Below are 16213 nucleotides of genomic sequence, written 5' to 3' on the forward strand. Positions count from 1 at the left end.
GCATGATAGTGGGAGGGTGAACGGGGTCGAAGTAAGTGTAGATGGGGATCCCATGACCCAACCACAAAAGCAGTATAATTTCCTCAAAGAGGCGGAGGCAGACATGGAAACGGCCATGACCTCTCTGGTCAAACAGGGGGTATTGAGACCAATAGCCACCCATGTAAACTCTACGCTGTGGCCGGTTAGGAAACCGGACAACTCCTGAAGAGCCACAAAATAACTGCAGAAAATGCTGGAAAAACTCAGCAGGCCAGGCAACATCCGTGGAGAGAAATTAGAGTCAACATTTCGGGTGAACCCTTTTTCAAAACTGGAAAGGAAAGGAAATAGATTGAAGGCAGGGCTGCAATAGAGCAAAAGAAGTAAGGAGACATTAAGAGGTATTCAAAACCAGACAAGATGGTATCAAACACGAGAAGGGAAACTGAAAGTAATGAAGATGAACAAGGTTGAAGAGCCAAACGGAGATCCCGTCGAAGAGAAGAGCAGAACTTCTTCAAGGTAGGCATTCCTAGAAGAGGTGTGGCAGTGAACCAAACACTAGTACAATAGCAAAATACTGCAGATGTTGGAAATCCGAAATAACAACAGAAAATGCTGGAAAAACTCAACAGGCCAGGCAACATCCGTGGAGAGAAATTAGAGTCGACGTTTCGGGTGAACACTTTTTCAAAACTGGAAAGGAAATGAAATAGATCGAAGGCAGGCTGCGATCCTGGAGAGCCATGCTGGACTATCGGATACTCAATAGGAACATCCCCGCCTGTGCACCCATGGTCGCAGCTGTCGCCGACCTCATTGGAAGTATTCCAGCCTCCGCGACCACCTTCACGGTGCTGGATATTTCCAACGGGCTTTGGTCCATCCCTCTGCGGAGAGAGGACCAGTACAAGTTTGCCGTCATGTTTAAAGGCCAACAATACACCTGGAACTGCCTACTACAGGGGTCCCACAATAGCCCCAGCATCTTCCACCAGTGTATGGCAGATTGCTTAAAAGGCTTCAGGCGACCCCGGCAGTTAGTCCAGTATGTGGATGACATGCTCCTATTCACTGATGAAGGAGAGGAACATAGTCCACTACTGGCTGAACTGCTGGAGTTGCTCAGGCAGGAAGGTTTTAAGGTAAACCCCAAGAAGGTACATATAAAGTATGTGTCTATACTTAATGCAATAATGACGAGACAGCTTGGAAGATTCAACGTAGGTCTTTACTTAATACCAACAGGCGGGAAACTGAGGGGAGATCAGTACCCACAGTACTATTTATACCCCTATGGCCAGGAGTGGTACTACGGTATCGCTACGCCCTACAAAGTAGTGCTGCCCTGGCCATAGGTTTAAAGTAACATACCTATTACATACACAACATTCCTCCCCTTTTAATTAAAACGTACCCGTGCAATTAAGTCAATAGATGCCCCATAACTAGGGCTAATAACATTTGGTAACACAATATACATAACATATTTACATCAAGAGTTGTCTACTTATATATATATAAACAGAAACATGTTATAGATTCAGTCTCTGAGGAGGCCTCCTGTCTCGACTAGGATAACGTCTTTCTCTAGTCGGTCTCGGTGTAGGCGGCGGTACTTCCGTCACCCCTTCATCGCTGGACTCGTCGGTGTCTGATGGCACATCCTGTGCCGTGGAGATCACTGGAGTGCTGAACTCCTCGCAATCCTGAGACCTCTGTAACGACGAGCTGGGCCGTGATTCCGCTGTAACAATATGCTGAGATGTTTGAGGTAGTGAATCAGTTGGGTTCCTGGACTCCACAAGTTGATCAGCATGTCGTCTGATTATGCCTTCCCCTGTCTCAACTGTGTACATCAAGGGTCCCTGGCGGGCCTTTATCGTACCAGACCGCCACTTTTCATTCCTATAATCACGGGCCAACACTTGCTGCCCCACCTCGAAGCTCCGTGTCTGTCTGTCAGGAGCCCTACGAAATACTCGGTTTTCCACATCTCTCCGAATGTTTGGTCTGAGCAATTCAAGGTGAGACCTTAACCTTCTATTAAAGAGCATGACGGCGGGGGCCTGGTTGGTCACCGTATGTGCAGCATTACGGTATGCGAATAGGAAGTTGTCCACCTTGTGTTGTAGTGGCAACCTTTCCTCCCCCATCGCCTTGATGGCCTTTTTAAAAGTCTGCACAAATCGCTCTGCCAGCCCATTTGTAGCCGGATGATATGGTGCGGACGTATAATGTCGCACTACATTCCTTTTTAGGAATGCTTGAAATTCTTCTGCCACAAATTGTGGCCCATTGTCCGAACAGACTTGCTCGGGCACCCCGTTTCGGGCAAAAATGGTCCTTAAGACTGCGACCGTCTTTTCGGCTGTCGTTGATGACATCTTTATGACCTCCGGCCATTTTGAATGGGCGTCCACTACAATAAGGAACATCGCATCCAGGAAGGGGCCAGCGAAGTCCACGTGGATCCTTTGCCATGGCGTTGAGGGCCACTCCCACGGATGTAGTGGGGCTTGTTGTGGTACGTTCTGTACCATCTGGCACCCTTGGCACGCTTTTGCTACTTCCTCAATGTCCCTGTCAATGCCGGGCCACCAGACGTATGCTCTGGCGAGGCTTTTCATTTTGACACCCCGCAGATGACCTTCGTGTAAGTCCTGCAACACTTTATGTTGTAATTTTTGAGGGACCACCACCCTGGCTCCGCACATCAATGTGCCCCGGCAGACGGACAACTGGTCCTTCCTTGCCAAAAACGCCGGCAATGATGCGTCACCCTGCGCCGGCCAGCCTTTCACGGTTAATTCATAAACCCTTGCCAATGTCGGGTCGTTCCATGTTTCCCGCTCAATACATTGGCTGGTGATGGGCAAGTGTTCCATAACAGCCGTATGATATATTTCCACGGGGCCCTGTACTATCTCTTCGATCTCGGCAGGCAAGGGTAGCCGCGACAGGCCATCCGCATTGCCATGCTGTTTGGTACCCTTATATTCGATAAGGTACTGGTGTGCTCCTAAGAACAGTGACCATCTCTGTAGCCTTTGGGCCGTCATCAGGGGCACCCCTTTTGTTGGATTAAATATCGACACCAACGGTTGATGATCGGTCAGTAGTGTGAAACGTTGCCCATGCAGGTAGTGGTGGAATTTTTTTTACCCCCCACACCAGACTGAGGGCCTCCCTGTCGATTTGCACATAGTTTCTTTCGGCTGTAGTTAACGACCTTGAGGCAAATGCTATTGGCCTCTCCGTCCCGTTGGGAAATTTGTGTGACAACACTGCCCCTATACCGTACGGGGAGGCGTCACATGCCAACCTCATTGGCATTTTTGGGTCAAAGTGTGCGAGCACTTCCTTTGATGTAATGAGTTGTTTACCCTTTTTAAAAGCAGCCTCACACGCTTCGTCCCAATTCCAGGAGACTCCCTTTTGCAGCAATGAATTTAGTGGATGTAAAATGGACGATAAGTTCGGGAGGAACTTATGGTAATAGTTTATAAGGCCTAAGAATGATCGTAACTGAGATACATTCTCAGGGGGCGGGGCCTTCACTACTGCCTCGATCTTTTCCGGGGACTTATGCAGGCCTTCCTTATCTATAATGTGACCACAGTATGAGATACGTTCCTGGAAAAACTCACATTTCTGCTTGTTCGCCCTGAGTCCGCATTGTTGTAACCGCAGAAGTACTCGCTCCAGGTTAGCGAGGTGGTCGTTATCCGTTTGTCCTGTCACCAGGATGTCATCCAGGTAGCATTGCGTTCCTGGAATGCCCTATAGGACCTGTTCCATGGTCCTCTGCCATATTGCCGGGGCAGACGCCACACCAAATACCAGGCGATTGTACTGGTACAATCCCTTGTGTGTGTTAATCGTTAGGAGCTTTTTCGAGTCCTGCTCCACCTCCATCTGTAAATAAGCTTGACAAAGGTCAATCTTTGTAAAGTGTCTACCCCCAGCTAACGATGCGAATATGTCCTCTATCCGCGGCAGCGGATACTGTACCGTGTGCAGGACTGGGTTAATAGTTATCTTAAAATCCCCGCAAATGCGAACCTTCTTTGGTTCCCCCGGTGTGTTATTTGCAGATTTCTTTATAACTGGGACGATGGGCGTGGCCCACTCGCTCCATTCAATCTTTGTAAGGACACCTGCACCCTCTAAGGCATCCAGTTCTGCTTCCACCGCTGGCCGAATGGCATAAGGCACCGGTCTGGCCTTACAAAACTTGGGGTTTGCGTCTTGAGCAATAGTTATTTTTGCTCTAATGTCCTTTAAGGTCCCCAGCCCTTGTTGGAACACCTCTGACATTTTTGCCAATAGTTTCGACAGCCTGCTTGTAATGGTTGTATCATCCATGGTGGTCTCTACTTTTAACTCGTGTATCGACTTCCAGTCGAAATGGATTTTTCTTATCCATTCCCTACCCAAAAGTGGTGGTCCACCGTTTGGTAGGACGTATAAATAAAGCCCTGGCACTTTTCTGCCGTTGTATTTAACTGTTACTTGCATTTTTCCCTTCGGGTAAACTTTTTGTCCCGTATATGTTTTTAATTTAATTTCCGTGTCCTTTAAGGGAATGCTTTTGAACAGCCTGTTATAATCTTGTTCATTAATTACTGATAGGGCTGAACCCGTGTCCAGCTCTATATTAACTTCGACACCTGCTACCTTCATTTTAACCCACATTGTGCTGTGGTCCTCCGTTTTGTCTACACCATATAACTTGAGACATCCCAGGCCTTTAGGCTGTGCTTTTGTGCCTTCCTGTGACTCGTCTGAGCTACTGTCAGACATCTTATGTATTTTTGTCCTTGCCTTGGTACTGCTCGGATTGCCCCCACGATTGGGTTTCGTACCAGACCGACAAACTTTCGCTATATGCCCCTTTTTCCCACACTGCCGGCATATTTTATCACGAAACCAACAATTATTTTGGTCATGGGTGGTTTTGCCACAACGGTAGCATTTACCTTTGTGAAATGTCACCTCATGGGTGTCATAGCCGGTTGTGTTTTGTCGTATTTGAGCAGCACCCTGTGCTGCTGCTTCGTGGAATGATGCTATTTCAATCGCCTGATCTAGGCTGAGCTGTTTCTTGGCTAGGAACCATTTACGTGTAGTCTCATTTAACATGCCACAGACAAATCTGTCTCTGATCGCGTCCGCCAATATGGCTCCAAACTGGCAATGTTTGGACAACCTTCTGAGCTCAGCTAAATAGGCTGCCTGCAACTCATAGAGAAACATAGAAACATAGAGATAGGAACAGGAGTAGGCCATTCGGCCCTTCGAGCCTGCTCCGCCATTCAATGAGATCATGGCTGATCTTCGTCTGAGATCATAGCTGATCTTACCAGTTCAGTACCCCGTCCCCGCCTTTTCTCCGTAACCCTTAATCCCCTTAGCCTTCAGAAATATATCCAATTCTCTCTTGAAAATATTTATTGAATTAGCCTTCACAGCCCTCTGTGGCAGGGAATTCCACAGGCTCACCACTCTTTGAGTGAAGAAATTCTTCCTCATCTCTGTTTTAAATGATTTGCCCGCTATTTTTAGACTGTGGCCCCTGGTTCTGTGCTCCCCGGCCATTGGAAACATTCTCTCTGAATTCAGCCTGTCCAGGCCTGCCATAATTTTATATGTTTCGATGAGATCCCCTCTCAATCTTCTAAACTCCAGTGAGTACAAGCCCAAACTATTTAATCTCTCTTCGTAGGTCATTCCCGCCATTCCAGGTATCAGCCTGGTGAATCGCCGTTGCACTCTTTCCATGGCAAGAACATCCTTCCGCAGATGGGGCGACCAAAACTGTACACAATACTCCAGATGCGGTCTCACCAGCACCTTGTACAGCTGTAGTAAGGTATCCCTATTCCTATACTCGAACCCCCTTGATATGAAGGCCAACATACCATTTGCCTTCTTAATCGCCTGTTGCACCTGCATGCTCTCCTTCAGTGACTGGTGCACAAGAACACCCAGGTCCCTCTGCACTTCCCCATCTCCCAATCTATTGCCATTTAGATAATAATCTACCCTCCTGTTTTTACCCCCAAAGTGGATAACCTCGCATTTATCCACATTATAGTGCATCTGCCACGTATCCGCCCATTCCCCCAACCTGTCCAAATCGCACTGTAGCCTCCTGACATCCTCATCAGAGCCCACCCCTCCTCCTAGTTTAGTGTCGTCAGCGAATTTGGAAATATTGCATCCAATTCCCTGATCCAGATCATTTATATATATTGTGAACAGCTGGGGTCCCAGGACAGATCCTTGCGGCACCCCGCTGGTCACTGCCTGCCACTCCGAAAACGAGCCGTTTATTCCAACTCTCTGTTTTCTATCCGCCAGCCAGTTCTCTATCCACGTTAATACTTTGCCCCCAATTCCATGAGCCTTAATTTTGCATGATAATCTTTTGTGTGGAACCTTATTGAAGGCTTTCTGGAAGTCAAGGTACACCACATCCACTGGCTCTCCCCCATCTATTTTACCAGTTACTTCCTCAAAAAATTCCAGCAGATTAGTCAAACACGATTTACCCTTTGTAAATCCATGTTGACTCTGTCCGATCCTTTCCCCATTTGTCAAGTGCTCCGCTATTTTATCCTTAATAATGGACTCTAGCATTTTGCCCACAACCGATGTAAGGCTTACTGGTCTATAATTCCCTGCTTTCTCTCTACCCCCCTTTTTAAATATTGGGGTAACATTAGCTACCCTCCAATCCACGGGTACTGTTCCCGAGTCAATGGAGTTCCGGAAGATGATCCTTAGAGCATCTGCTATCTCCAGGGCCACCTCCTTAAGTACCCTAGGATGTAGTTTATCAGGCCCCGGGGATTTGTCGGCCTTCAGTCCCCTCAACTTACCCAACACCATATCCCTAGAGATACTAATTTCTGTCAGCTCCTCCCTCTCATTAGTCCCTATGTTTGCCGATATTCCTGGGAGGTTATTTGTGTCCTCCTTTGTGAATACAGAACCAAAGTACCTGTACTGCCCCCAATCTTCCGGTCTGGTGCTTTTTTTTGCCAGTTGATATGCCCTTTTTTTTGATTTTATGCTGTCCCTAATTTCCCTCGTTATCCACGGTTGAGTCACCTTTTTAGGTTTATTTTTATGCCAAACCGGTATAAACATGTTCTGGAATTCTTCCATTCTATCTTTGAATGCTTGCCATTGTCTCTCCACTGTCAATCCCCCCAGAAACACCACCCAATCAATCTTACCCAATTCCCGTCTCAGACCCTCGTAATTCCCTTTATTTAAGTTCTGGACCTTAGTCTCTGATTCAATTTCCTCACTCTCCATCTCGACTGAGAGCTCGATCATATTATGATCGCTCTGACCCAAGGGGCCTCGTACAAGAAGATTGCTGATAAGTCCCTTCTCATTGCACAATACCCAGTCTAAAATGGCCTGATCTCGAGTCGGCTCCTCGACATATTGGTCCAGATAACCGTCCTGAAAATATTCCAGGAATTCCTCCTCCTCAGAATTTTTACTAATTTGGGTAGTCCAATCAATATGTAAATTAAAGTCACCCATGATGACAGCTGTGCTCTTATCGCACGCTTCTCTAATTTCCCTTTTTATGCCTTCCCTCACCTCCATATTACTATTTGGAGGCCTATATATCACACCCACTAACGTTTTCCTCCCCTTGCTATTTCTCATTTCTACCCATACAGATTCCGTTTCATCCGAGTTAATATCCTTCCTTTCCATTGCATTAATCCCCTCCTTTACCAGCAATGCTACCCCACCTCCCCTACCTTTTTGCCGATCCTTCCTAAATATTGTATATCCCTGGATGTTAAGTTCCCAGCCTTGCCCACCCTGCAGCCACGTTTCTGTAATCCCAATCAAATCATACTTGTTTACCTCTATTTCCACAACTAATTCATCCACCTTGTTCCTAATGCTTCTAGCATTAAGATACAAAGCCTTCAGGCTTGCTTTTTTCACACTCTCATTATGAATTAGTTTGGCCCTTTGTGTTTCTCTCCTTTGCTTATTGCTTCTCACCTTTCTACCATCTATTTCTGACTTCATATGACTTCCCTCTTTTCCACTACCTAGGTTCCCATCCCCCTGCCAAATTAGTTTAAATCCTCCCGAACCGCCCTAGAAAATATTACCCCGAGGACATCGGCTCCCTCACAGTTCAGGTGTAGACCGTCCCCTTGGTACAGGTCACTCCTCCCCAAGAACTGGTTCCAATGCCTCAAGAATTTAAATCCCTCTCCCTTGCACCACTGCTCAAGCCACGTATTTAGCTTATCTATCTTACTCTCTCTAAACTTATTAGCTCGTGGCACTGGTAGCAATCCAGAGATTACTACCTTTGAGGTCCTACTTTTCAATTTAGCTCCTAACTCCCTAAATTCAGCTTGTAGGACCTCCTCCCTCTTTTTACCTACATCGTTGGTACCTACATGTACCACGACAACTGGCTGATCCCCCTCCCCCTTCAGAATGCTCTGCACCCGCTCCGAGACATCCTTGACCCTTGCACCAGGGAGGCAACATACCATCTTGGAGTCTCGGTCTCGGCCACAGAAACTCCTGTCTATCCCCCTTACAATTGAATCCCCTATCACTATAGCCCTATCCCTCTTTTTCCCGCCCTTCTGTGCAGCAGAGCCAGTCATGGTGCCCTGAACCTGGCTGCTGGTGCCTTCCCCTGATAAGTCATCTCCCCCAACAGTACCCAAAACGGTAAACCTGTTTTGGAGGGAGATGACCGCAGGTGACTCCTGCACTACCTTCCTGCCTTTACCCTGCCTTTTGGTCACCCATTTACTGTCTGAGCTAGCCTTTACCTGCGGTGTGACCAACTCACTGAATGTGCTATCCACAAGATCCTCAGCATCGCGTATGCTCCAGAGTGAGTCCATTCGCAGCTCCAGCGCCGCCATACAGTCCGCTAGGAGCTGCAGCTGGACACACTTCCTGCACACATAGTTCCTGCACACATAGTAGGAGCACTCATCATTCCTTTGGTCGCGTTTGTAGAAGCGGTACCTTTCCGCTATAAATGGTGGCTTAGGGTTTAAATGTTCCCTTAACGTATCAACAATTTGGGCGTACCTTTTGTCTGCTGGCTTTTCTGGAGTAAGAAGATTCCTCAGCAGACCGTATGTTTTTGCCCCCATAAAATTTAATAAGGATGCTACCTTTCGGTCATCTTCCACCTTGTTTACTATGCAATAAAGTTCATGCCTTTCGATATAGGCATCCCACTCTTCTGTGTCCTCAACAAATGCTGACAAACAACCTTCTTTAGCCATTTTAAACTTTTGAAGAGAAAAAAAAACTTTTCCTGCTTTCTCCACTAGATGGCATTTTTCCCGCCTTTTCTCCCTCTGCTGTCAACGACCTCTCTCCAGCGTCATTATTTTTGGCCCTTGCAGCTCCCGTTCCCCGGGAAGGATTTCAGTTTACCTGGCCCTGGGTGGACTTTTGCCCCGTGGCTGGAGCGCCCGTTCAGCCTCTTCTCTCAGCTGCTGCAGCCTCTGCTGGAAACCTCTCTCTCTCGCTCCGTTGCTGCCGCTCCTCCCGAACCCGGAGTGCTGGGCGGCCTCCTTCGGCCGACGCTGGACTCTGCAGGCTGGCTGGTAAGAAGCCTCTCTCCTTCTCTCTCCATACTGCTACCGTTCCTTTGTTGCACCGTGTACTGGTGAGTTCGAATCTTACTCATCACCAGTACAAAGTATGTGTCTATACTTAATGCAATAATGACGAGACAGCTTGGAAGATTCAATGTAGGTCTTTACTTAATACCAACAGGCGGGAAACTGAGGGGAGATCAGTACCCACAGTACTATTTATACCCCTATGGCCAGGAGTGGTACTATGGTATCGCTATGCCCTACAAAGTAGTGCTGCCCTGGCCATAGGTTTAAAGTAACATACCTATTACATACACAACAGTACAGACCGGCCATAAGGAAGTAAAGTGCCTGGGGATGGCTGTACGAGCAGGGGAAAGGGCCATAGATAAAGCCAGAAGGGAAGCAGTGCAGGAGTTACCAGTCCCCAATACAGTGACAGGAGTAAGACCTTTTCTGGGGCTGACAGGGTAATGCCGAGATTTTATTGAGGATTACGCCGCCACAGCAGCCCCTCTGCTCTGACTCCTACACAGGGGAGTGGAGTGGGTTTGGGAGGAGGGTTGCGAGGCAGCATTTGTAAGCCTCAAGCAGAATCTGCAGACCACGCCAGCTCTAGGGGCCATTGATGGGGACAAAAAGTTTTTCTTGGAGGTAGCAGCCAGTGAGGACAGTCTGAGTGCAGTGTCGCTGCAGCACTGGCCAGTCAGCTGAGACCGGTGGTTTATTCCTCCAGGATACTCATGGATGTGGAAAAAGACTATTCCACCTGTGAGAGGCAGCTCCTCGCCACTCACTCGGCTGTGGAAAGTTCATTGTTCTTCACAATCACCTCGCCCATCACCCTCCTCACCCATCACACGCCGACCCAGATGCTCCTAGATGGGAGAATTAAAGATGGGACAGTGAGCAGTGCCCGCATTGCTCGCTGGACCCTGCTTCTCTCCCAGATGGACCTAAGCATGAAAGGTCTCTGTGAGCCCAAGCTCGCGGCTAACATGATTTATCTAGGGACGGCCCACCGGTGTTCCATTGAAGAAGTATGCAAAGTCAAAATAGGTTTTCAGGCCGGGATACACCCCACAGGCCGCAAAATCTATGTGGGCGGTTCCAGCACAGTATCTGCTGGGAAACGACTCACAGGGTGTGGAATTTATGACCCAGGGGCAGACATTGCCCTGGCAATTAAACTCCCTATCACCATGAGCGCCCAGCAGGCTGAACTGTCCGCGGTAGTGTACGTGGTTACACACCCGGAGAAATTCCCTACCCCATACACGATTTGCACGGACAGCATGTTTACGTGCAATTCGTGCATGGAATACCTGGCCATCTGGTTCCATCGGGATTACATCTCCGCCGACGGGAGACCCCTGGCAATCAAGCCTCTGCTGGAGAAAATCATGACAGCCATAGGCGAGGAAGGGATGGTCTATATTAATAAGATTAAGGCCCATTCGAAGAAAGAACCCATGAAAATCAAAGGGCAGATTAATTGGCCAAGCAGGGAGCTAGGGATGGAGAGTTTTTGGACCCCTGCCAGACAGGTTCGGTAGCCGAAATCCGGGACTAGGGAGGTACACAAGGGGTAGCTTTGGTCCCGGACCTAAAGCAGGCTCAGGTACGGGATCCCATCCTCAGAGCCGTCTTGAATGCGCTCGCAAAAGAGGAGAAAGTAGAGGGCCCGTACGGTACAGCAGCCATCATCGTCAAGGAAGGCATGCTGTTCAGGGGGGAGCAATGGGTAGTGCCGCAGCAGCACCAAAGGGAATTCCTTCAACTGGCCCATGGGGGTCCAGGAGTGGGGCAGCAGGTGAACAGGCAGGATGGTGGTCAGGACTGAGGGAACAGGTCTGCGAGTTGTGTGCCAGCTGTCTGGTGTGTGCTGCCATTAACCCTGACCCCCAGAAAGGAAGGTATTTTTGCGACACACCAGGAGGGTAGAGGGACCATGGCAGTCGATCCAGGTCGATTACATTGGGCTCCTACCCACCGCCCAGGGAGGCTACAATTATTGCCTAGTCCTGGTGGATGTGCTCTTAAAGTGGGTAGAAGCTTTTCCCTGCCGTACAGCTACCGCATTGGGTACAGCCAAGATCCTGGTCAGGGAAGTGTTCTTGCGATGGGGACTCCCACAGTATATGGAGTCTGACCAAGGGAGCCACTTTACAGGACAGGTCATGCAAGAGTCCCTCTTGGTACTCGGCATTGAGGGGAAATGGCAAGTCACCTACAACCCACAGTCATCGGGTCCTGTAGAGCATGTAAACCGCACTATAAAAGAAAAGCTGTGCAAGGAGACGGTAGACGCACCCAAGAAGTGGGTGGAAGTCTTACCGTTGGTCCTAATGGGGATCCGAGCCAGCCAGTCAAAAAGCACGGTGTATTCCCCACACGAGTTGATAACTGGCAGGGTTATGCGGACCCCCACCCATGTGCTAGCCCCGGTGCTCACAGAAGGCCAGCTAGAGAGGTGAACCGGGACAGATTCACTGGCAGGCTGCTAGCAACATGGGAAAACAGCATCGGACTAAGTGATTGCTGCTAGAACCCAACAGGCACCACGAGTGGGAGATAGGGGATCAGGCCATGGTAAGGAACTTTGCCCGGTTGGGAAGTTTCGAACCATTGTATATGGGGCCGTACAGCATTGTGGACAAGGCAAGCCCCATGGTCTATGCCATCAAGATGCCCCGCTGCACATTAATCAATGCAAACTGTTTAAACCCGAGAGTGGAGAACGGCCAGCAAGAGCGAATCGTGTTAAAGTTAGAGAGCATCAGCCTGCAGCTGTGACAGACTTACAGACCGCAAAGGTGGGGGCAGTGATGTGTGTGACTGGAAAGGCCCTCCCACCAATTAAGTGGGACTCAGGTACACCCGCAGTAGCCGGAGCCTTAAGAAGGTCTCCTCGCATACCACAGCCTAGACTACCGTGGTCACCTGAGTATCACTTTAAATGGTCCAGCCCCAGGAGAACCCTTAACAGAAAGGGAATAACCAAGGTCAGGGACAAGTCTAAGGACACAGATCCCCAGCCTGCCACCTCCAAAGGTGAGGGACACACAGGAGAGGTAGTGTTGGGCAGAGAGAGAGAGACAGGTTCCCAGCCTGCGGCATCAGGCTGCGGGGAACCCACAGGACAGGATAGCGACTCTGCAGCCACACAGAAAGGGGTAGTGTGCTGCAGCACAGGAGGGCACAATCCCCTGATTAACTGGGATTCAGGAAAACTCCCAGGCCTTTTAACGAGGACTCTCCGAGTCTGGTGGCACAGGTCACCTTGCGCCCAGGTGTACAAGCTGCCCAGATTCCACAAAAGGCAGAGGCCTAACAGGAATTAGCCTGGCCATCCAGAGACAGGCGGCGGAATTATATAGCTTTCTGCAGTATTTTAAGTGTGATTTACAATTTGGTAGTTTTGTAATTTAATAGTTTAATTTTAGTATAGGGTAAGTTTAAGTTTTGAATTTTGATAACTATGTCAGGCCAGGGAACATTCTCGGGACATGGTTATTTTGTTTGTGTGTCCCTACAGAGAGGAAATCGGCATGAGGAAGGTTCTGCTCCTGCTCGCCCTGGTAGGGGTGAGCATCGGTGATTGAGGAGACGTGGAGAACTCCCACAACTATGGGTGTTCAGGAGAGAGAGCACCGATCATTACAGCAGGGGGTGGCGAACGGGATGTGGAGGAGCTCGCCATCTACTTCCATGAGGGAAGGTGGCCAGGGTGGCTGGGGTCTAACTCCACTCAGTACTCCAGCCAGACCAGGTTCACGCACGGGGAGGCCTCCATCCCATGCCCCAGGGTACAGATCATTGCGACAAGGGTCAGTGTCACCGAGGGGAAATGTGTGTGTTTGATGCAGTAGCCTCAGTGATCCTGAACCTGACCGAGGTGCACTTACCTGAGTGGTGTCCTAAGGAGACAGAACAGTTGTACTGTAAGGGATGGCGTGTGGTGGTGTTTGGCGCGTGCGCCCAGTCATTTATGCCCCTGACTGTTTTGTGAGCGGTTCGAATCGCTCCCACGCCCCTTGGTTCTAGACACCGGACTTAGGTACAAGGTGGTGGTACGGAGAAAACTCGAGTAGACAGGTGGTTGGATGTAAACAAAACCAAGATTTTATTGGAGAGGAAAAACTTGATACAATCTTATGGAAAAATTACTAGCGTACACTTCTACAGGCAAAAAATACAAAAGGATAATAATAACTATACTTATACAGGGAATGGGGAACACACGGCACATCGAGGGAAAACAACTATCTTAAAAATCCCCTTATCCTTATCCCACCCCCTATACCTAACTAGATTAAGCTATGAGGGGTCAGAACTTCATGCTCACCAATCAAAAGGGTTTGTTAGACTCAGAACAGCGGTTGGGTTCGGGGTTCGCTCTTGCTGCTCTCTGGCGCCTGTCATCGTCACGTGGTTTCTGGGCACTGCAAGGGCATTGTCCAGGTTCGAGTGCCCCAAAGTTAAAGTCTGTGTTTGAGTTCTTTACATTGCAGGGATGATTCTTTGTCGCCAGCCGCCAGTTTGAGTTGGTGTGCAGATATTCGAAGGTCGGCCGAGGCTGAAGGCCCGGTAATTCGAAGCCTCCCCTCAGTTCATCTCCTCAGTTGGTCTTCTTCAGGTGGCCTTCCCTCCGGTGGTCTTCCCTCCTCCCCTCATCGCGTCTCGCCTCGCCCGGCCTGAATTGTCCGTGTCCGCCCGACATGGTGCCGGGACGATTCCAGATGGAGTGGGAAAGGACACGGGCAAAGGCCAGGGGATAAGCGCGGGACGGGGAAAGAGCGGCAGCCATGAGGGCGAGGGGTCGAAGAGCAGCAGCACACCAACCAACCAACGGACTCCCATGAATGACTCAACCTCCAATGCTACCCGGGGGCCTTCAATTATACCTTCGTCGAAAACCCTTATCTGTGCACCAAATCAGGTTAGTTCTTTGTCTTAATTTTGGCGGGCTAGTTTAAATAATGGTAGCAATCCATGCTAACTGTTTTTAGATGGCCGGTAATCGCATCTACCAGCCCGATAATTGACTTGCATTCTCATGAAAGTTCCTTGATGGGCCTGTCCAGCTTCGATGGCTCTGGTAATCTGTTTCCGATAATGTATGTAGACTGTTTGATGGCCTCAACTATAGGCCTAAACTGAATTTAGATTTGTCTCCAATTCGGTCTAATGCATAATTCAGAGTCCTATCTGGTTTCAAAACACAAAGTCTCTCTTCACAGAAAAGTGCAGCTTTGGTTTCGATTTCTCCACAAGCTGTCTGCGTTGCAGAGTCCATTTTAAAATGCACAGGCTTTCTGCCACGAGGCACGGACGCCATCTTGGGTACACTTTTTGATTTAAAATGGCCACACAGGGTCCCGTTTATTAATAACAGCCTTCAGGGAAATGCAGAAATGTTGCAAATCTTACAGTACCAAGCCCTGCTGAAGAAAATGTTTAGAAAATGTTATGAATTCGACTTTGCCAATGTAGACAAAGCGAAACGGTACGGTTTACATCCCGAGCATAATACGGGCGCAGGGAGACAAAGAAGGGGGACCTGGAATTATGTTTTCACAGCTTATAGTACAGGATCCTCAGTAATAAACAGCCTAGTTGATATAAAGTTACAAACTCAGATAAATGGTTTAAAGACCCAGTTAAGAAAACTGCTAACAGAGGAGAACACAATGGTAGGCTCAGAGCTACATGAGGACCAAGCCATGACGGTCCATTTAAAAGAGATAATTGCTGAACTAGAGAGACACGCCAAAACAGTAAATGCACTCATACGGGAGGACAGGAATGCTTCGGATCAAGCTGCACAGAATGAGGTGTGCGTGCTATACGGGGCATGGTTGCTGGGCGAGGGCCACAGCTACCTGGAGGATTTAAAACAGGGTTTAGTCCCCTCCTGGATTAGCAACAAGCACCTCGCAGCCCTCCACCCATTTAGTAATTCACTGAGACCGTGTCAGCTCCGCCTAGCCTCTGAAGCCTACCCTGTCCCAGTGGATTGTGGATGTTCCAATCATACTATCGTGGGGATAGTAGTGAGGATGCCAGTCATGGGTGGGACAGCCCGACCCACACCGGTGTACAGGGTGGAGAACATTGGGATCATTCAAGGGGGTGCACACGTCCATTTCTCAGAGGTCCCACCTTATGTCATAAAGTGGGAGCACGGTATGACAGGCACAGACCTCTCCGGGTGCCAGAGCTGGGGAGCACACATACTACTGTGTCACCAGCACTTGAATGCCTAATCGAGACCACAGTGCGGGTTTAAAGCTGCTGGCGCACATCCTGTGAACTGTACCATGGCGGTAATTGCACAAGGCCATGTTTCACCAAAGTTAGCATTCATAGGGGGTGGGACATATTGTGTCACCACAAGTGCGCCCCACTATAGGCATGGACAGCACATCTGGTGTCCGGTGAGTGACAGCAGTTTTTGTTTTAAACCCGAGGCAGATGTTCAAGTGGCCCAGGAATGGATTATACCCATCCCTGAACCCTCAACTCTTCACCTCACTGTCAGGGAAAACATTACCAACCTGCAAAATTACATAACACATTTCGGCTGTGAAACTCCC

Source organism: Somniosus microcephalus, chromosome 2, assembly GCF_052327205.1.
Source record: "Somniosus microcephalus isolate GS21.2 chromosome 2, FLI_Smic_1.0, whole genome shotgun sequence".
NCBI classification, from domain to species: Eukaryota; Metazoa; Chordata; class Chondrichthyes; order Squaliformes; family Somniosidae; genus Somniosus; species Somniosus microcephalus.